Genomic DNA, 18,984 nt, shown 5'->3' on the forward strand with positions numbered 1-18,984 from the left:
CACACACACACACACACACACATCATGACCCACTCTTAATGAAGGTGTATCTTGTCTCTTGGCATGTGCCTAGTGAAGACATGAGAATGGTCCTAGAAGACAATGGGATGCTCTGGACAATAGCAGGGGTGCAGCAGCCAAGCCAAGGTCTTCACAGAATGCTCAAGCCAGATATCAGCTTATCTGTATCTTTCATTAGGACCCTGAAGACAAGCTGTATCAAGTATGATTCTTAATCCCATCATGCCATAAATTTATTCAGGATTACAGAAACCATAGGACATATGGCTACTTGGAAAATGCCCTATGTAGAATAGAAAATAAAACAACTCACCAGGTTTGTGAATGCTTGTGGCATAGTTCCCAAGAGCAAAATAATCTATAGACATTGAATTCCTGTTTGCATTATTTTTTCAATTCATTTATCTTTCTTTTAATGGGTGTTTTGCCTAAATATATGTATGTCTGCTACAAGTGTGCCTGGTGTCCTGAGAGGCTAGAAGAGGGCCTCATATCATCTGGTGTTAGTGGTGCTTGTGATCCTTCATATGGGTGCTTGGAACTGAGCTTAGATCCTCTGCAGGAGCAGCACATGCTTCTAACTGCTGATCCGACCCCATTTGTACTCATAAACAAAACTTACAGATTCATTCATGTCAATGCTTCAATCTGGCCAACTATATGAATCAGCTGTTTTCCTAATATGCTTAATTGCTCAATAGTCCTAAGTAGTCTTGTGTCATTACACACTAAGACAATTGCAGTTGAGTTTCAAGTTGGTGGTAATCTTCAACTCTCACCTCCTTGAGTGCTGGGATTATAAACATGAATCACTATGCCCACCTGGATTATCTTAATTTTATTTATTCATTTATGTATTTATTATCATCATCATTTAGTATGAAGGATTGAGCCCACAGCCTTGAACACACAAGGCAAGTGAATCACCATGTGTCTTTATTAGGGTTTTGCTGTTGTGAACAGACACCATGACCGGGGCAACTCTTATAATGACAACATTTAACTGGGGCTGGCTTACAAATACAGCAGTTCAGTCCAGTATCATCAAGGTGGGAACATGGTAGCATCCAGGAAGGCATGGTGCAGAAGAAGCTGAGAGTTCTACATCTTCATCTGAAGGCTGCTAGCAGAATACTGACTTCCAGGCAGCTAGGATGAGGGTCTTAAAGCACACACACACACACACACACACACACACACACACACACACAATGACACACCTACTCCAACAAGGCCACACCTACTCCAACAGGGTCATACCTTCTAATAGTATCACTCTCTGGATTGAGCATATACAAGCCATCACACCATGAATCTGTATAATCCTTTGCTTTTGCTGTTTATTTCATCTTACCACTCATATTGGCCTTGTGCTCACTCTGCATCCAACTAGACTTTGCCTTTCTTTCCTTCTGTCTCATATTCTCAAGTCTCTGGGTTACAAACCTGTACATCCCTGACTGGTGTACACTTAATGTGTGAATGTCTTTAAATTACAGAAAGCCTGCCAAATCACCTTTCATAAGTGACTGTGTTGTTTTATATTATCATGGCATCTTTTGAGAGTTTATGATTTCTCAATTTCTTTCTCTTTTTTAAAGTTTTATTTGTTTAATATATATATATATATATATATATATATATATTATATATATATGAGTGCACTGTTGCTGTCTTCAGACACACCAAAAGAGGGCGTTAGAACCCATTATAGATGGTTTCGAGCCACCATGTGGTTTCTGGGAATTGAACTCAGGACCTCTGGATGAGCACCCAGTGCTCTTAACCACTGAGCCATCTCTCCAGCTCAATTTCTTTCTTTTTAAATGGTTTAATTATTTTTGTTTTATGTGTATGGATGTTTTACGGGTTGCATGTATGGCTATCTGTGCACCACATATATTCAGGGCCAGAAGAGGCCACAAGAGGGCATAAGAGCCCTAGTAACTAGAGTTACAGATGATGGTTAGTCACAATGTGGGTTTCTCTTAGGGTTTTACTGCTGTGAACAGACACCATGACCAAGGCAAGTCTTATAAGGACAACATTTAATTGGGGCTGGCTTACAGGTTCAGAGGTTCAGTCCATTATCAGCAAGGTGGGAACATGGCAGCATCCACACAGCATGGTGCAGGAAGAGCTGACAGTTCTGCATCTTCATCTGAAGGCTGCTAGCAGAATACTGACTTCCAGGCAGCTAGGACTAGGGTATTAAAACCCACACCCACAATAACACACCTACTCTAATAAAGCCACACCTTCTGATAGTGCCACTCCCTGGCCCAAGCATATACAAACCATCACAGGTTGTTATGAATTGAACCCAGCTCCTCTGGAAAGGCAGCCAGTGCTCTTAACCACTGAGCCATAAAACCAACCCCTACTTTCCCAACTTCTTACTGAAACTTTTCTTAGAGATTTTCTTACATGGCAATCTGATGAGTTTTGTAGGGGACATTGTTTGTTTCTTTGTGCAACAACTAAATTATTAGTAGTAAATTTTATGTGTGTGTGTGTATATAATGTGTGTGTCTTTGTGTGTGTCTGTGTGTCTGTCTGTGTGTGTATTTTAATGTGTAAGTACATCATATATCTTAACTATTAATAATTTATCATTTTGTGTTATAAGAAATATATCCTATTATTTGATTTCTGTGATGTGAGTTACTTCCTAAATATCTGAAATTTTCAATGGACATAGTGGTACATAGTGGTTACATGCCTGTAACTGTACTTTTTCAGGAGACTGAGTCAAGAGTATTATCATGAGTTTGATGCTAGCCTGGGCTACATGGTGAGTACTAGGATAGGCAGGGCTACTTTATAATACTGTTTCAAAAATAGTATCTGAAATGTTCTCAGTTATTCTACTGAAAGATACTTGCATGTCATTGGTTTTCACCACAACAGAAATTGTACTATTACTGTTGTTATGTAACTTGGGCTCTAAGAATTTCAGGGTTATTTACATTTAACATTTATTAATAAATGAGATAAATACCTTTTCTGTGAGCATGGTGAGAAATTTGGGTGGCTCCACAAGAGGGCAGTGTGTGCAACAGCAATATGCCTACATGACTCCATCTCAGACTACATGGCTTCGTATTGTTTTCCATACACAAAAGTTAGTTAGTTATTGTATGAGAGACAGTCATGTTCCTGATCTAAGAAGAAAGGTCTATTTTTGGTGTTGTCTTTGCAAAGGGAGTCCATTAGGGGTATATTTCTGGCTTCTTTCAGTCCCTTCTTAGAAGAAGCCTTTGGCTGGGATACAAATACTTCATGTTGTTGTCTTATTGTTGTACTTTAATGCAAGGAGCAATAGATTTGTAAGCACTGGTACAAGTTGCCGTATGAGCCCTCTTCCTGGCAATATTTCTGCACTTCTCATTGGCATATATTCACTGTACATACTGTTGGGTTCCTAAAAGACAATTTATTTCAATGTATTTCAAGTGTATCATGTACTAAAGAGTATTCTTTAGTAACTGAACCCTATTTCATGCCATCATTAACAGAGTGTTCAACTTTGTACTATTCACAGAGGAATAATTGATTTCTATAATGAAAAATAACAATATCAATCATTGATTGTATCAGTAAACTTGGGGGAAAACAATGGCAGTTGCTACCGTTACTGGGGCCTGCAACTTTAAATTTTTTGAAATCTATTTTTAATGTTGTTTCTTACGTGCTTAACCTCCCTTGAGGCCCACCACCCTCCAGAGGTCATGGAAAAGAAAAGATATGAGGGAGGTGGACCTTTAAAAAAGGTTCTGTGGAGTGACTCCCAACTGTACTGTCTAGAAATCAGGCAGTTCAGTTCAGAGGTCAGCAGCTCGATCCACTCTCAAACACTCCATGCATACACCAGAAGTCCAGTTCAATACAGTAGGTACAGCAAACACGAGTCAGCAGCAGTGGCACTACCTAACAGAGACAACCAGGCCTCAACCTCAGCTCCAGTCAGCAGAAGAGACCAGGAGGAACACCAGGAGAAGTTCTTGGCTGTACCTCTCTCAGTGAAGTGAAGATCAGTGAAGATGAGAGACCCACAAGTGTTGCACAGCAAACTGTATAGGCAAGCCTAGCTCAGTCTCCATTACTGTCCACTGAGTCCTATTTATACCCTGCAAAATTCACATGACCTCCAACAGGTCTTGCCTCAGCATGTGTCTTGCCTTAGCTTGTGTCTCACCTCAGCACTTTCATCTGTCTCAGCTGACATCACTCTGCTATCACCCTGAGTCCATAGAAGCATCAAGAAACTCCAGCACACCACCAGAAGTTTTTTTGGTGCATTTCTCTATCTGGAGTCCCCACAAATGCAGCTCAACTATGCAGTATAAGACAGACCAACACATGCTTGTCATTAGCAAAGAATCCTTCATCATGTGTCCTTTTACGTGCTTGATTTAGCAGAATATCCTCTCTCCTGTGTCTACTTCAACCAAACATTCCTTCATGCCTCAGTAAAACATCATCCAACTAACTTTCCAAAGAACCCTTAAGTTTCCACTTCAGGGGCCTATGACCTCCCTACCATGGTGCTTTGTCTTGACTTATGGTAACAAACACAGATTCTACACTAAGCAGGCCTGAAGGCCAAGTGAAAAGTTATTGGTTACACTCTCTCCTACTTAACTTAAATTGTCAACTGAACACAGCCTGGAACTCAAGTCATCTGACTTTGATGTATGGATACTTCTAAACATTTTTAATATAATAATTGTAGACTTAGGTTTTTTTTTTTCAGAACCTACTTTAATAACGGTTCTTAAATACTTCAACCTTCCTTCTAGCCCACTGTCTACCAGAAGTAGTGGGAAAAAAAGGTCAATAGGAAACAGGGTTTGTGGGCCTATTTAGAAATAGTTCTTTGGGGCTATTTAGCATTCCAGTTCACTAAGCAATCACCACTCACAGATCAGCAACAGTAGTTTGATCCAGGATAAATTGTGAGGTTTCACCAATATGCCTGAGTCTATGGACATGGCAAAAATCTGCCAGAGTATCACAAGAAATTCTTTGGCAGTTACTCTCAACAAAGTCACGACAAGCAAATATTAGCAATGTGATGCAAGACAAACTAAGGCCAGAGCCTCCTCCCACTATCTGTGGGGTCATATTTATATTCTTTCTAAACATCACGCATCCTCTCACATGTCTACTTCAGTAAAACATCCTCTCACCTGTGTATGCTTCAAAAAAAAATTTTTTTACATTGGCTTGTTTGTTTTTTTCAGAGCTGAGGACTGAACCCAGGGCCTTGCACTTGCTAGGCAAGTGCTTTACCACTGAGCTAAATCCCCAATTCCTCAAATAGATTCTCTTTCATGCATCTTTTTCAATATTCTCTCACATGTCTGCTTCAGCAAAGCATCCTTCCACCTATCTTCCCCAACAAAACATCATATGGCATAACTGATTTTCCAAAGAAACCAGAAATTTCCACTTCAAATAATGATTCATTTTTTAAAACACAAGTGCCTTGAGTCAGCTGAGTTCCAACTCGAGAAGAACAGGAAACACTGGACTCCTTATATGGTCTGCTAGTCTAGCTACTATTCCTACTCATACTCTCCAGGCTAGGTACCACCTTGCCTCAACTGAAAGTTTAAAGTAGAAAATTGTCAGCAGCTGAGTTTTCCTAATGCCTGGCAGATGTTGCAAGGTCATTTACTTAAAAAGGATCTTAAACAGACATAAGCTCACAGATGACCTTTATTGGAAAATAGAAAATCATGGGTAAATAGATGGCATGGTAGACTGTACCTCCATTATTACTCAGTCAATGAGAATAGGGAGGAAGGATCTCTACTTGGGTATAAAAACTCTTCTTTGCACTTTTGATGCAAAGAATAAATTCTCAAATCATTTGAGAATTCCATACAATGTATTTTTAACATATTTACTCCCAGTCCCCAACTCTTCCTAGATTCATCACATCATTCTTATGTATTCGACATTGTGAGGACTCAAATCATTGAGTCCAATTTTTCTCATATACTATCAAGTATGGTAGCCCTGGAGAATGGTCACACCTTTAAATAAAACTGACTCTCCTCTCACCCAGCACCTATTGAATGCCAAATATTCCTCACCCAGAAATGGGACTCATGTTCACCTCACCTCTCTTCGTGCTGAAATTTTGCCAGACTTATGCTAACCCAGATTTTGACATGCTGTCATAACTACTGTGAGTTCAAATGTAGAACTGCACTGTTGATCCAGAAAATAATATGGCCTTGAAATCATTTGATGTATTTCTCATGATCTTTTTGCCTCATCATGGAGTGAGGTATGAAATAAATGTCCCTCGTAGGGCTAAGCCCTCTGTACTCTCTTATTCGTATGTTGTCTAAATGTCAGTCTCTATGTTAATTACCTTCTTACTGCAAGAAAAGCCTTCCCTGATGTGTGTGAAGAGATAGACTAAAATATAGATATATCAGTAAGTCATTAGGAATCCTGTTGGTAATATGTCCACAGAGCAGAATAATAGTAGTGGGTTCTACCCTAGAGCATGTGACTAGTCTAGTCACAGGTTCTTGACTCCAATAACTGGGTCAGGTATGGGATCCATCTTGTAGAGCAGATTTACATACAACCAGACAGTGGTTGGTTACATCTATAACGTTCGTGTCATTGTCGTTCAAGTGGGTATATCTTTCCAGGACAGACATTATTAGAGTTCACAGAACTCACAACTTGGTAAGACTGATAAATACTTTTCTCTTCTGGAATCTAGCATAGCACCTACCAAAACTGTGAGTCTTCATAAGTAGCATTGTATTGTCAGGTTCTGAAAGGTAACCAAGAGCATTGGCAATAGCCTGTAGTATATGGATATCTCTATGGGACCCGATAGCCAACAACTCAAAACAAGGAACATATTTTTAGTGCTAGAGATTTTATATGCAAGCATGAAATGCCTGGTGTATTGTTCCTCTGTTAGTGGATAACTTTTTAAATTCTCTCTCTATCTATCTATCTCTATCTATCTATCCCTTTCTCTCTCTGTGTGTGTTTCTATAATAATAGGTAGAGGTCATAGTGTGAGTTCAAACATTAGTTCCTTAAAGAGCATTCTAGACACAAGGCACTCAGGAAGCTCGGGACTATGGTTAAAGAGTGAGTAGATATCATGCCTAAAACTGATTAATGCTATAACTTTTGATTTCATGTTCCTGCTCAGAAATCCTCCCATGCCTCCTTTATGGTGTCATAGTTTGTGAAAAGCTCAGATATTTTGCTCTTGAACTCAACATCACTTCTTTATGATGGATCTAAATTACATATTTGACCATGTTCCCACCATTTCAGAGCTGTACATAGAGCCAAGCTCAGCACAGTTTTCAACAAGTATTTGTAATTCTGAAACATGGGAAGTGTAGTTACATGAGAAGGCTTAGGAAATTTTAAGTCATCTAGAAATCACTATTTGTGCACATGGAGAAGAGAACCACACCTTCTCTGAATTAACTACTTGAAGATTGGTTATAAAATGACATATGCTCTATTTCAGATGCCTAATGAAATCATATCCCAAAACAAGGTTCAGTTAGTCTTCCTTTTTCACAGGGTCCATATTTTAAGTACATAAACATGATAAAATATATTCAAACCATGAAATGCCAAGAATATATTCAACATATTATTTAAATACACCCCCCTATAGAAACTGTGATAGCCTTTGAAGCTGGAGACACATGATATCTTTTGACTTCATGTTGATGAAGGGGTTCAAAGGAAATAGAAATAGAAATAAAGGGACTGTCTTATTATATAAAATCTATCGCTCTAAAATGGGAGAGTACAGAGAACAGACCCTTTACTGAGACTGTAATAACCAGACTGTGAGAAGGGCACTAGAATTGTAGAGAGCACTGCTTTTCTTCATTTCTGTAGGCTAGCCCAACAAGGGAAGACATGGCTGGTCAACTGTATAACTTAAAGGAAATGGTTATAATTGGATGCTGAAGCAACAAGGGCCAAGTAACATCATTTGGTTATCAAAGGAAAGCTGAGTATACTTGCTCAAATGGGCAGCAGAGTGAAGCAATGACCAGAATGTTTTGACTCATGCAGCACTATGACAATGACTGGTTATTCGTGTTTCCTGTTTAAACATTTAGGAAGACTATTGGATTCTTGTTCACTTTCTGAAAGCAGAGAAAAGTCTTAGAAAATAAATAAAAAGCCCCCCCCCCCAATCAAAACAACAGAGAAGCACAGCTTTGTGCCAATTTCCACAGTTGAACTGCCTTATAAACCTAAAAAGCATTGAGGGAACAGAAGCCAAGTCTCATTGAGGAAGAAGCCAGCTGCTCTACAAAAGATGTTGCTTTTGATCTTTCCACGATTTGCCATGGAACATAAACTAAAATAACTATTTGTTTAGGAAAAGGAAATACTGAGGCAATTGGGTATATTGCACCCTATGCTGCTGTCCTGAAAATCAAACTAGGAGATCATGGAGCTCAATTGATCAATCAAAATTGGCTTACGTTCAACTGGAAGTAGATTCCAGTAATCTCCAATTGTATCCTCTGATGATTTTTCTGAAGTACTATAGCACAAAATTTAGATATACTTACAAATTGGGAGAACTACAGTTTTGGTAACTGACATATGAAGAGAGGACCATTATGGAGGGAAAGGTCAAACAGGGACAATTAAAGCTGCCTTTACTAGGAAAATTAGTGAACCACAGGAATATTACAGCTCTGAAGGGACATTAGTACAACCATTAAAACTGTTAAGATGCTAGAAATCTTAGCTGGGTTCACCCTCTAAGAAGGGAGTTTCCATTGTCCTACGTTTCTTGCTTGTTCTAGAGATAGCCTCCCCCTGACTGATTCCAGTTCCTCTTCCACTTCTCTCTTCCACCATCTTTCTCAAACTTGATCTGTCCTGTTCCCTTTTCTACCCCATCTCCCTACCAGTTCCCTCCATCCATCCACCTCTGATGTCTATTTTTTCTTCTCAGAGAGAGGCGCGCATCCTTGTTTGAGCCCTACTTGTTATATAGCTTCCTCCAATCTGTGGATTGTGGCATGGTTATCCTGCGCTTCGTGTCTAATATCCACTTGTAAGTGAATCCATACCATTTTTGTCTTCTAGGTCTGTGTTACCTCACTCAGGATGGTCTAGTTTCATCCATTTGCCTGCAATTTTCATGATGCCATTGCTTTTAATAGCTGAGTAGTATTCCACATATACCAGAGTTTCTTTATCCATTCTTCAACTAAGGGACATCTAGATTGTTTACAATATCTGAATATTTCAAATAAAGCTGCTATGAACATAGTTGAACAAATGTCCTTGTGGTATGGTAGAGCAACTTTAGGGTATATACCCAGGAGTAGCATAGCTGGGTCTTGAGGAAGAATTATCCCCTAATTTTCTGAGAAAATGCCAAATTGAGTTCCAGAGTGGTTGTACAACTTTGCACTCCCACCAGCAATTGAGTAGTGTTCCCATTGTTCCAAACTATCATCAGCATAGGCTGTCACCTGAGTTTTTATTTTAGTCATTCTGAAGAGTGTAAGAAGGAACCTGAGTTGTTTTGATTTGCATTCCCCTGATGACTAAGAATGTTGAACATTTCTTTAAGTGCTTCTTGTCCATGAAAGATTAGGAGATATGGAGCCTGAACCAGGGAAGACTTCCAATCCAGGAGGAATGGGGATACAAACCCAGCCACAAAACCTTTGACCCACAATATTTCCAGCCTATAAGAGATGCAGGGATAAAGAGGGAGCAAAAGGTGAGGTAATGGTCAACCGATGATTGGCCCAACTTGAGTCCCATGCCATGAGAAAAGCCTACCACTGACACTATTAATATTCTACTATATGTGTAGACAAGAGGCTAACGTAGCAGTCATCTGAGTAGCTTCACCCAGAAGCCAATGAAAACAGATGCAGAGATCCATAGACAAACATTAGACGGAGCTCAGGGAATCTTGTGAAAGAGGGGCAGGAAGGACTGAAAGAGCCAGAGAGGTCAAGGACAGTGCAAGAAAACCTACAGAATCGACTAACCTGGGAACATAGAGACTGAACCACCAACCAGACAGCATGCATGGGATGGACCTAGTTATCCTACCTATATGTAACAGTTGTGCAACTTGGTCCTCATATGGAACCTCTAAGAGCAGGATCAGGCCTTCCGGTCTGGGCCAGAGCACTGAGCAGACCTTGGGTGGCAGCTCTGCCCCCAACATCCGAGAACCCAGAGGAAGCAGGAATCCCAGGCGCTCGAACTCAGGCAGTATCTTAGGTAAGCAGACAGCAGGGCCCACCCTAAACAGGGAGTAACTGGGAACCAAAAGGACCCAGGAAGTCACTCCCGGACTGGAACACTGGTTCCTTCCGGTCTGGGCCAGAGCACTGAGCAGATCTTGGGTGGCAGCTCTGCCCCCAACATCCAAGAACCCAGAGGAAACAGGGATCCCAGGCACTGGAACTCAGGCAGTATCCTAGGTAAGCAGACAGCAGGGCCCGCCCTAAACAGGGAGTAACTGGGAACCAAAAGGACCCAGGAAGTTACTCCTGGCCCAAAACACTGGTTCCTTCCTGTCTGGGCCAGAGCACTGAGCAGATCTTGGGTGGCAGCTCTGTCCCCAACCTCCAAGAACCCAGAGGAAGCAGGGATCCCAGGCGCTCTAACTTGGACAGTGTCTTAGAAACTAGTTCTCAGATCTGAGGCCTAGATCAGACCTCTGCCAGGTCTGCTGTTGTGTGGACCCCGGATTCCACCTGAGACATACTGGAAGTTCCACTCAATCCAGATCCACAGAGGAACAAATGAACTCAGAGCTTCAGACAATGTATCCTGAGATATTCTAGAGGAGACACTACACCCAGAACAGCAGACACCTAGCTGGACTACTACCTTGGAGGCATCATATCCTGAGGCATCCTAGAGGTACCACTATAATCAGTGCAGCTGGAAAAGATCACAGAGACATCTGGACCCCTAGGAGATCAGACACAAGCTAGATAACTAGAAAGACAGGCTTCAGTCAGAGACAGCAAGTACAGGCAGCAGTAGAGTTAACCAGATGGCAAAAGGCAAGAGCAAGAATGTAAGCAACAGAAACCAAAGTTACATGGCATCATCAGAACCCAGCTCCCCCATCAGAGCAAGCCCTGAGCACCCCATCACACCAGAAAAGCAGGAATCAGAATTAAAATCACTTCTCATGATGATGATAGAGGGCTTTAAGACAGACATAAATAACACTCTCAAAGAACTTAAGGAGAGCACTGGTAGACAGGTAGAAACCCTTAAAGAGGAAACACAAAAATCCCTTAAGGAATTTCAAGAAAATGCAACCAAACGGGAAAAGGAATTAAACAGAACCATGCAGGATCTAAAAATGGAAGTAGAAACAATAAAGAAATCACAAAGGGACAATACCCTGGAGATAGAAAACCTAAAAAAAAGATCAGGAGTCATAGACACAAGTATCACCAACAGAATACAAGAGATGGAAGAGAGAATCTCATGTGCAGAAGATACCATGGAAAACATTGACACGACTGTCAAAGAAAATGCAAAATACAAAAAGCTACTAACCCAAAATATACAAGAAATCCAAGACACAATGAGAAGGCCAAACCTAAGGATAATAGGTATAGATGAGGGGGAAGACTCCCAACTAAAAGGACCAGTAAATATCATCAACAAAATTATAGAGGAAAACTTCCCTAACCTAAAGAAAGAGATGTCCATAAATATACAAGAAGCTTACAGAACTCCAAATAGTTTAGACCAGAAAAGAAATACTTCCTGCCACATAATAGTTAAAATATCAAATGTACAAGACAAAGAAAAAATACTAAAAGCAGTAAGGGAAAAAGGCAAAGTAACATATAAAGGCAGACCTATAAGAATTACACCAGACTTCTCACCAGAGACCATAAAAGCCAGAAGATCCTGGACCGATATCATACAGACCCTAAGAGAACACAAATGCCAGCCCAGACTACTATACCCAGCAAAATTCTCAATCATTATTGGTGGAGAAACCAAAATATTCCATGACAAATCCAAATCTACACAGTATCTCAACACAAATCCAGCACTTCAAAGAATAATTGGTGGAAAACTCCAACACAAGGAGGGAAACTACAACCTAGAAAAAGCAAGAAAGTAATCTTCCAAAAACCCCAAAAGAAAATAGTTACACAAACATATCTCCACGGATGTTAGCCCAAAAGCTTGGATTATCGAAGACTCAACCCACAGACCACATGAAGCTCATGAAGAAGGAAGACCAAGAGGGGATGCCTCAGTTCTACTTAGAACGAGAAATAAAAATGCTCAAGGGAGCAAATAGGGAAACAAAACATGGAACAGAAACTGAAGGAGGGGCCATCAGGAGACCTTTCCACCTGGGTATTCACCCCATGTACAGCCACCTAATCTAAACACTGTTGTGGATGGCTGGAAGTCCATAATGTGAGGAACATGATATAGCTGTCTCTTTAGAGGTCAGCCAAAGACTAAAACACTCAGAGGACAATGTTCACAATTAACCACTGATATGAGCAGGGGTTTCCCAATGGAGAACTTAGTGAGAGGACTGAAGGAGCAGAAAGGGTTATTGACCCCAGGTGGAAAGCAACAATACCAAACAACCAGAGCCCCCCAGGGTCTAAACCACCAGCCTGGGAACACATAGGGAGGGACCCAAGACTCCAGAGGTATATGTAGGGGAGGATGGCCCTGTCAGACATAGGTGGGAGAGGAGTTTCTTGGTCCCATAAAAAAAAATGAATGAAAAATGAATGAATGAACACACAGTGAGGGGGGGATGTGAGGGTGGGGAGGGGATAGTGAGGGGGTAGGTGTGGTCACTGCCTCATAGAAGCATGAGGAGGGGGATGGGATAGGTTTCTGGTTGGTGGGAGGAAGTAGGCTAAGGGGATAAAATCTGAAACATAAATACTACAACCAATTTTAAGAAGCGGGAAAAAAAAAGTCTTCAGAACCAACATCTTTAAAAAAAAAAGTCAGCCCCCTGGGGGTGGAAATTTTTTTTTTCTTGATACTAAAACTTGTTCTGAGAATTGTATATTGCAGAATACACAGCCTTGGTGTATCTACTCATCAAGAATACTGAGCAGACCTGCCCAAACCTCTGATGTCCTGGAATTCCATCTGGATTCAGTGAAGACACAGCATCAGAGGCTTATCAACTTACTCTCCCCACCACCACTCTTCTAAAATCTCAACGCCCTTAATCAGCTTGAAGAAGTTAAAGAAGAGTCAGCGCCCCTATTCCCTGAGCTTGGGGACTAATGTGGTTAATAATGGTCTGTCTTTCTAGGGACAAGTAGTGGTTTTGTTGGAACAGGGGGGATTAGCTAGGACTTACTGCATAGCCATAACCTACTGGTAGAAATCTGTATACTTATTATCAAGATGAAGTTATAAATTCTTAAATGGTACAAAATTTACTTTGATCTCAAATTTAAGGTTTTCATTGGTACGAGCCTCTCATTAATATAAAAATGAGATGAATATTGATACACTCATGGGCATTGTGCCTGTATAACACATTTAGGAATACAATGCCTAGACCCAGCCCTTTTTTAACTTTTTTAACTGATTTGGGACGGTTAACCTATGAGTTAAGGGACTATAGCAAATTCATATTTTTGAGTTTATTGTTAGGGTGCTTTCCATATTTTACTTAGAAATAGCTGAGAGGAGTTAACAGAAAACAGTCCAGGTTACCTTACATGGATAGTTGGTTTTCAAAACATCAGAAGTCCATAGAACTGATACTACAAATATTTATATATTAATGTTCATATTGATTAGAGACCTGTCTGCTCCTGACAGCTTCCTGTCGTGGATTCTAAGAAGGGATTGAGCATCCTTGGAGTTACTCCAGTTGTGTGGTAACAGCCACTAGGCAAGAATTGCCTCTCTCCATCTACAGACAAATTACTGTCCAGAAAAGGACACACATGCAGAATAGTCGACTGATTATATCTGCCTAGACAGAGTAATCAGTCCTTAATAATCCTGCATCACCAAGGTCTGTCAGATGATTCTGGGCCAGAAGGCTGAAGATTTGATGCTCCAACGTTTGGTAGTATAGGGGCTTTTCAGGTGTTCAGAGGTCTCTATAAATTGGCTAAGTTTTAGAAGCTATGCTTTGTGCTTCCCACAATTATAGTTAACTCAGTCATTCTGGATTTCTGACGGGGTTGAAAACTTATAGCTATTTACCCTAAGAGAAAAGATTTGAGTGGATGGTAGTCAGCTGACATTCATCCTAAAGCCAGGTTTAGAACTAAATGTTTTAGTTAGGATAGATGACAGAGGTGCTGGTTAGTCAACAAAAGGATGGACTGGGTATTAGGACTATCTTGTACCTCACTGGTACAAATTGGCATAATTATGCTCTAATTGTATTTTGAGAGAAAAGTTTCATTTTAACAGGAAGGGTGATGTGTAGGAGGAGCTAAGGTAGGAGGAGTACTGAGAGCAAGAAAAGGAGTAAGAAGAGGAGGAGAAGAAGGATAGGAGAAGCTAGGTGATGAAAGAGAGAAAGAGGGGGGAGACAGGGAGGCAGATATTCATGTATCTCCACCAGTCAAAGATAGTTGTTATATCTAGGTCGGTCAGTAGGTTACACCTCTGATTGAACAATTCCAAACTTATAACGCTTATGATTAACATTATTTAAAAGAACATTTCATTCCACAAAAAAAAAAGAGCAGGATCAGGAGCTGTTTGACTCTGTTGCCTGCCTTTGGACCCCTTTCTCCTATCTGGATGTCCCTATCTAGCCTCAATAGAAGATATGCCCAGTCCTACTGCAGCTTGATATGACAGGGTGAGTTGATATCCATGGGAGGTCTTCACCTCTCTGAGGAGAAAGTAAAGGGGTATAGGGGAAGTGAGAAAAGAGGGAAGGACTGGAAGGAAGGAGGGCCAGCTCTGATTGGAATGTTAAGTTAATTAATTAATTAATAAAATGTGGAGATGCAAGAGTGGTTCCTATTCACTTTCATTTCACTCTCCTAGTTGCCCAAAGTCCAACAGGTGTCCTCTTGAAGTAAGGATCCCACATAGCCTACCAAGTATGTCTAATATTTTAATTATAATTACATAGAACCAGGGGGCTCTTGAAGAAAAGGCAATAAGATAGGGCTGACTCCAGGGTTCATGGATACAGTCAAGATTTAAAGAACTTAAATTTGTGATGAAAGCAAACTACAACTGCTCATCAGAACTATTGAGTAGGAGACATTTAATATTCTACGGTGGTGGGATACTGGGCCTGGCATGGCCGCTTAGGGGGAGGTGTGACACAGTTCTTGCCTCTGGAACATTGCCAGGCTGTTGATCCCATGACCCTCATTTGTGCTGATGGTTGCTGTTGCCCCAAACTTGATCTGTTGTCTTTACTACTCTAGTTTCAATCTTTCTTTCTGAGGAGTATACTTCCCCCATTACTCAGAGCTAATCATGCCATAGTAAATGAAACACATCCATGCTTTAGGAATGAGGAATGAAGGTGGTCATGAGGCTGTGGAGGATAAGAAACAGGCTCTCTGCTTGGCCTTCAGGGTCATAGGAAAGGATCTAGACAATATAATCACAAGGACCATAAAAGCCTACATGGTCCTTTTTGGGAAGTAGTTCATTGCCAGACTTGGCCTTTATTTTGGAATCATGAAGAAGCACATGTACCCTTCAGTCCAATGACTGCTTCATTGATTAGCCAGGATAAAATTAGAGATATTAAGGATAAAGACTTATAGTGATTTTAGGAGGAAATAATGGGGATAGAAAGATAGGAATTCATGTGTAATTTAGAAATACATAGTATTAGAAGGAGAGAACAAGAGGCTATAAAATTACTAGGATGAAGAAATGAAGATTAAAGAATTAAAAGATGGTGTAGAAGCATATAAAAAAGTTAGTACTCTGTTTTTCTAGCTGATTGAAGAATTGAAGATAACAATGTCTAAAAAGGTATTAGAGAGATAATTGTTTTATTGCTTTATTTATATAAATTTAAAACTTTGTAAGGGATTATTTTAATTTTAGCAGTTTGTCATTTTTTCTATTCTTACATGGAATCAGTTACTAAAGATTGATATCTGCTGTATCAAAAAACTAGAGGAGCTACAGCCAGCTACCTGTAAAGAACAGGCTGTGGAAACCTTTAAGGAAATGTGTCTTTCTTTGTGCTTCATCCTGCTCTAAGGAAACGGATGCTGGGACTATTGAACTGGGAGCTTTAGAGTTCATGTAAATCTAAGAATTCTTGATAATTATTAACAATGATCAAAGCTTTGATGATGTAGCCTTACTAAATAAAAGACTGTGTTCAGGCTGTCTCTGAAGGAATTAGGAATTAAGAATTAAGCTGAAGCCCGGCAGTGGTGGCACACGCCTTTAATCCCAGCACTTGGGAGGCAGAAGCAGGTGGATTTCTGAGTTTGAGGCCAGCCTGGTCTACAGAGTGAGTTCCAGGACAGCCAGGACTACACAAAGAAACCCTGTCTCAAAAAAAAAAAAAAAAAAAAAAAAAAAAAAAAAAAAAAAAGAATTAAGCTGAAGAATAAAGAATACTAAAAATTGTCAGAGAACAGAGAGTACATGAACTAACAGCTTGCATCTATTACTGACTCTGCGTCATTGAATCAGTACTGTTCCCAATCCTGCCTTTCTCAGGACCCTCCTAATACTGAGGCAGGACCTCAGCAATGGGAGTCCAATATCCTATTCTATTTGGGACACTTTTCTTCTTCACTTTCTATTTTTAAAGTATCATACATATATACAATGTATCTTAGTTATATCCACACCCAACTCTACAAATATCCCACCTCCAGCCTACTGACATATCTTCTTTCCAACTTTATGTCCTCTTCTTTACAAAACACTCAGTCCAATTAGTATCCTCCATATGTTCATGGGTGTGGAGTCATCCAATGAAACAAGGGAAAGCAAGCAATGGCCACATCCCCAAGAGAAATGACTGTCTACCCCCGCCCTTAGTAGCTATCATTGAATGCAGAGAGTGCTATGATTACTATGATTGTTCATAGCTGATAATAACCATTAGTGCTTGTCTATACCTAGAATATTTACATCAAATCCCCTCGAGCACCCCAGTTCCCTTACATTAAGTGTCCCTCACACCAGGGTTTTATTGCCATGAACAGACACCATGACCAAGGCAATTCTTATAAAGGACATTTAATTGTGGCTGACTTACAGGTTCAGAGGTTCAGTCCATTATCATCAAGGTGGGAGCATGGCAGCATCCAGGCAGGCATGGTACAGGAGCTGAGAGTTCCACCTCTTGTTCTGAGGGTAGTTAGCAGAAGACTGGCTTCCAGGCAGCTAGAACAAGGGTCTTAAAGCCCATGCCCACAGTGACACACTTCCTCCAACAAGGCCACACCTCCAAACAGTGACACTCTCTGAGACAAGTATATTTAAACCACCACACCACACAAAGGCTCAAAGAACATCACTGAGAAGTATGTTGAAAAAACTTAAGAACAGGAGAATAGAGAGGAATGCTGTTAGATGCTGCCCTCTGGAACTTGCACGACTATTGCAAACAAGAACTCACAATAGCTATCATTCCTTGTGCAAGATCTTCACAAAAGAAAGCTGATTAAACAGTCTAGCATAAAAACAAGAGGATGGGGGATTGAATGGGGGGGGGTCCTGGGGGGGAATGGGGAAAGGGGATCACATCTAAATGTAAATAAAATATCCAATAAAAAAGAAAACAATATTAAAACAAACAAAGGGAAAAAAGACGTGATTATCTCACTAGATGCTGAGAAAGCATTTGACAAAATTCAACACTCCTTCATGATAAAAGTCTTGGAAAGATCAGGATTCCAAAGCTGATATCGAAACATAGTAAAAGCAATATACAGCAAACCAGTAGCCAACATCAAACTAAGTGGAAAGAAACTTGAAGCAATCATTTGGAATAACAAAAAAACACAGGATAGCAAAAACTATTCTCAACAACAAAAGAACTTCTGGGTTTTGTGGGATTGGGTGCAGAGCTGCAGCCCAAGATCTGCTCAGTGCTGGGGCACAGACCAGAAGAAACCAGTGCCCCTGGCCAGGAGTGAATTCCTGGGTCCCAGTGGTTCCCAGTTACTCCCTGTTTGGGGCAGGTGTTGTTGTCTCCTTACCTAAGATACAGCTGGAGTTAGAACTCCTGGAAGCCCTGCCTACTCTGGGTTTTGTTGGATTGGCTGCAGAGCAGAAATCTAAATCTTAAGCTAGAAAGGGACTCTGTTTATTGTCATGCATGTTCTTTGACTATCTGGGTTTATTGTCTTGCTTGTTCCTTGACTATTTACATCTATTGTATTGCTAGTTCCTCAACCTACAACTGACCTTAATACTTGCATGTAATTTAAATGGTATAATAGCAAAAAAAAAAAAAAAAAAAGGAGGAGGGATGGGATAGCAGATTAATGGGGGGGGCAGGAATGGGGAAACGGAATAATATCTGAAATGTAAATAAATAAAATATTGAATAAAAAGGAAAACCAAAAATAAGTTAGTGGCCTTCAGGGCCTCCAGATGGATGAACTCCAGACTCTCAACCTGTTCAGGAAGCTCCACATTCACACCAAAAAAGTCAATCCCATTTCTATGCTTAACAGTCCTTGCTTGGTGACTCAGTGGTAGCTTTTATGTTGCCAGATCTTTCTTTGCAGGGGTTTAGAATTATTAGGAAGTGAAGGATCACAGGCAACAGTCACTATGGTGTACACCAAATTCTGGCAGTAGTGCAGTGTAGATTATCTTTTGTCAATGCTAGAGAAAACCTGAGGATGAACACTGGAAAAAGAAGTGAGGCAGACTACAGTCAAATGCTGCATTTTCGGTGTACTTTTATATATCGATGCAGCAAAAAGGGCAATGATGCCAAGGAAG

The 18,984-nt window shown here is 40.4% G+C and overlaps 1 gene segment (V, D, J or C); it reads left to right on the forward strand.

Annotated features, from left to right (window-relative positions):
• Positions 1-18,984, forward strand: part of LOC143436697 (Ig gamma-2C chain C region-like) — an 891,501-nt gene that overhangs the window by 580,724 nt on the left and 291,793 nt on the right.

This window comes from Arvicanthis niloticus, chromosome 23 (genome assembly GCF_011762505.2).
Source record: "Arvicanthis niloticus isolate mArvNil1 chromosome 23, mArvNil1.pat.X, whole genome shotgun sequence".
Taxonomy (NCBI): domain Eukaryota; kingdom Metazoa; phylum Chordata; class Mammalia; order Rodentia; family Muridae; genus Arvicanthis; species Arvicanthis niloticus.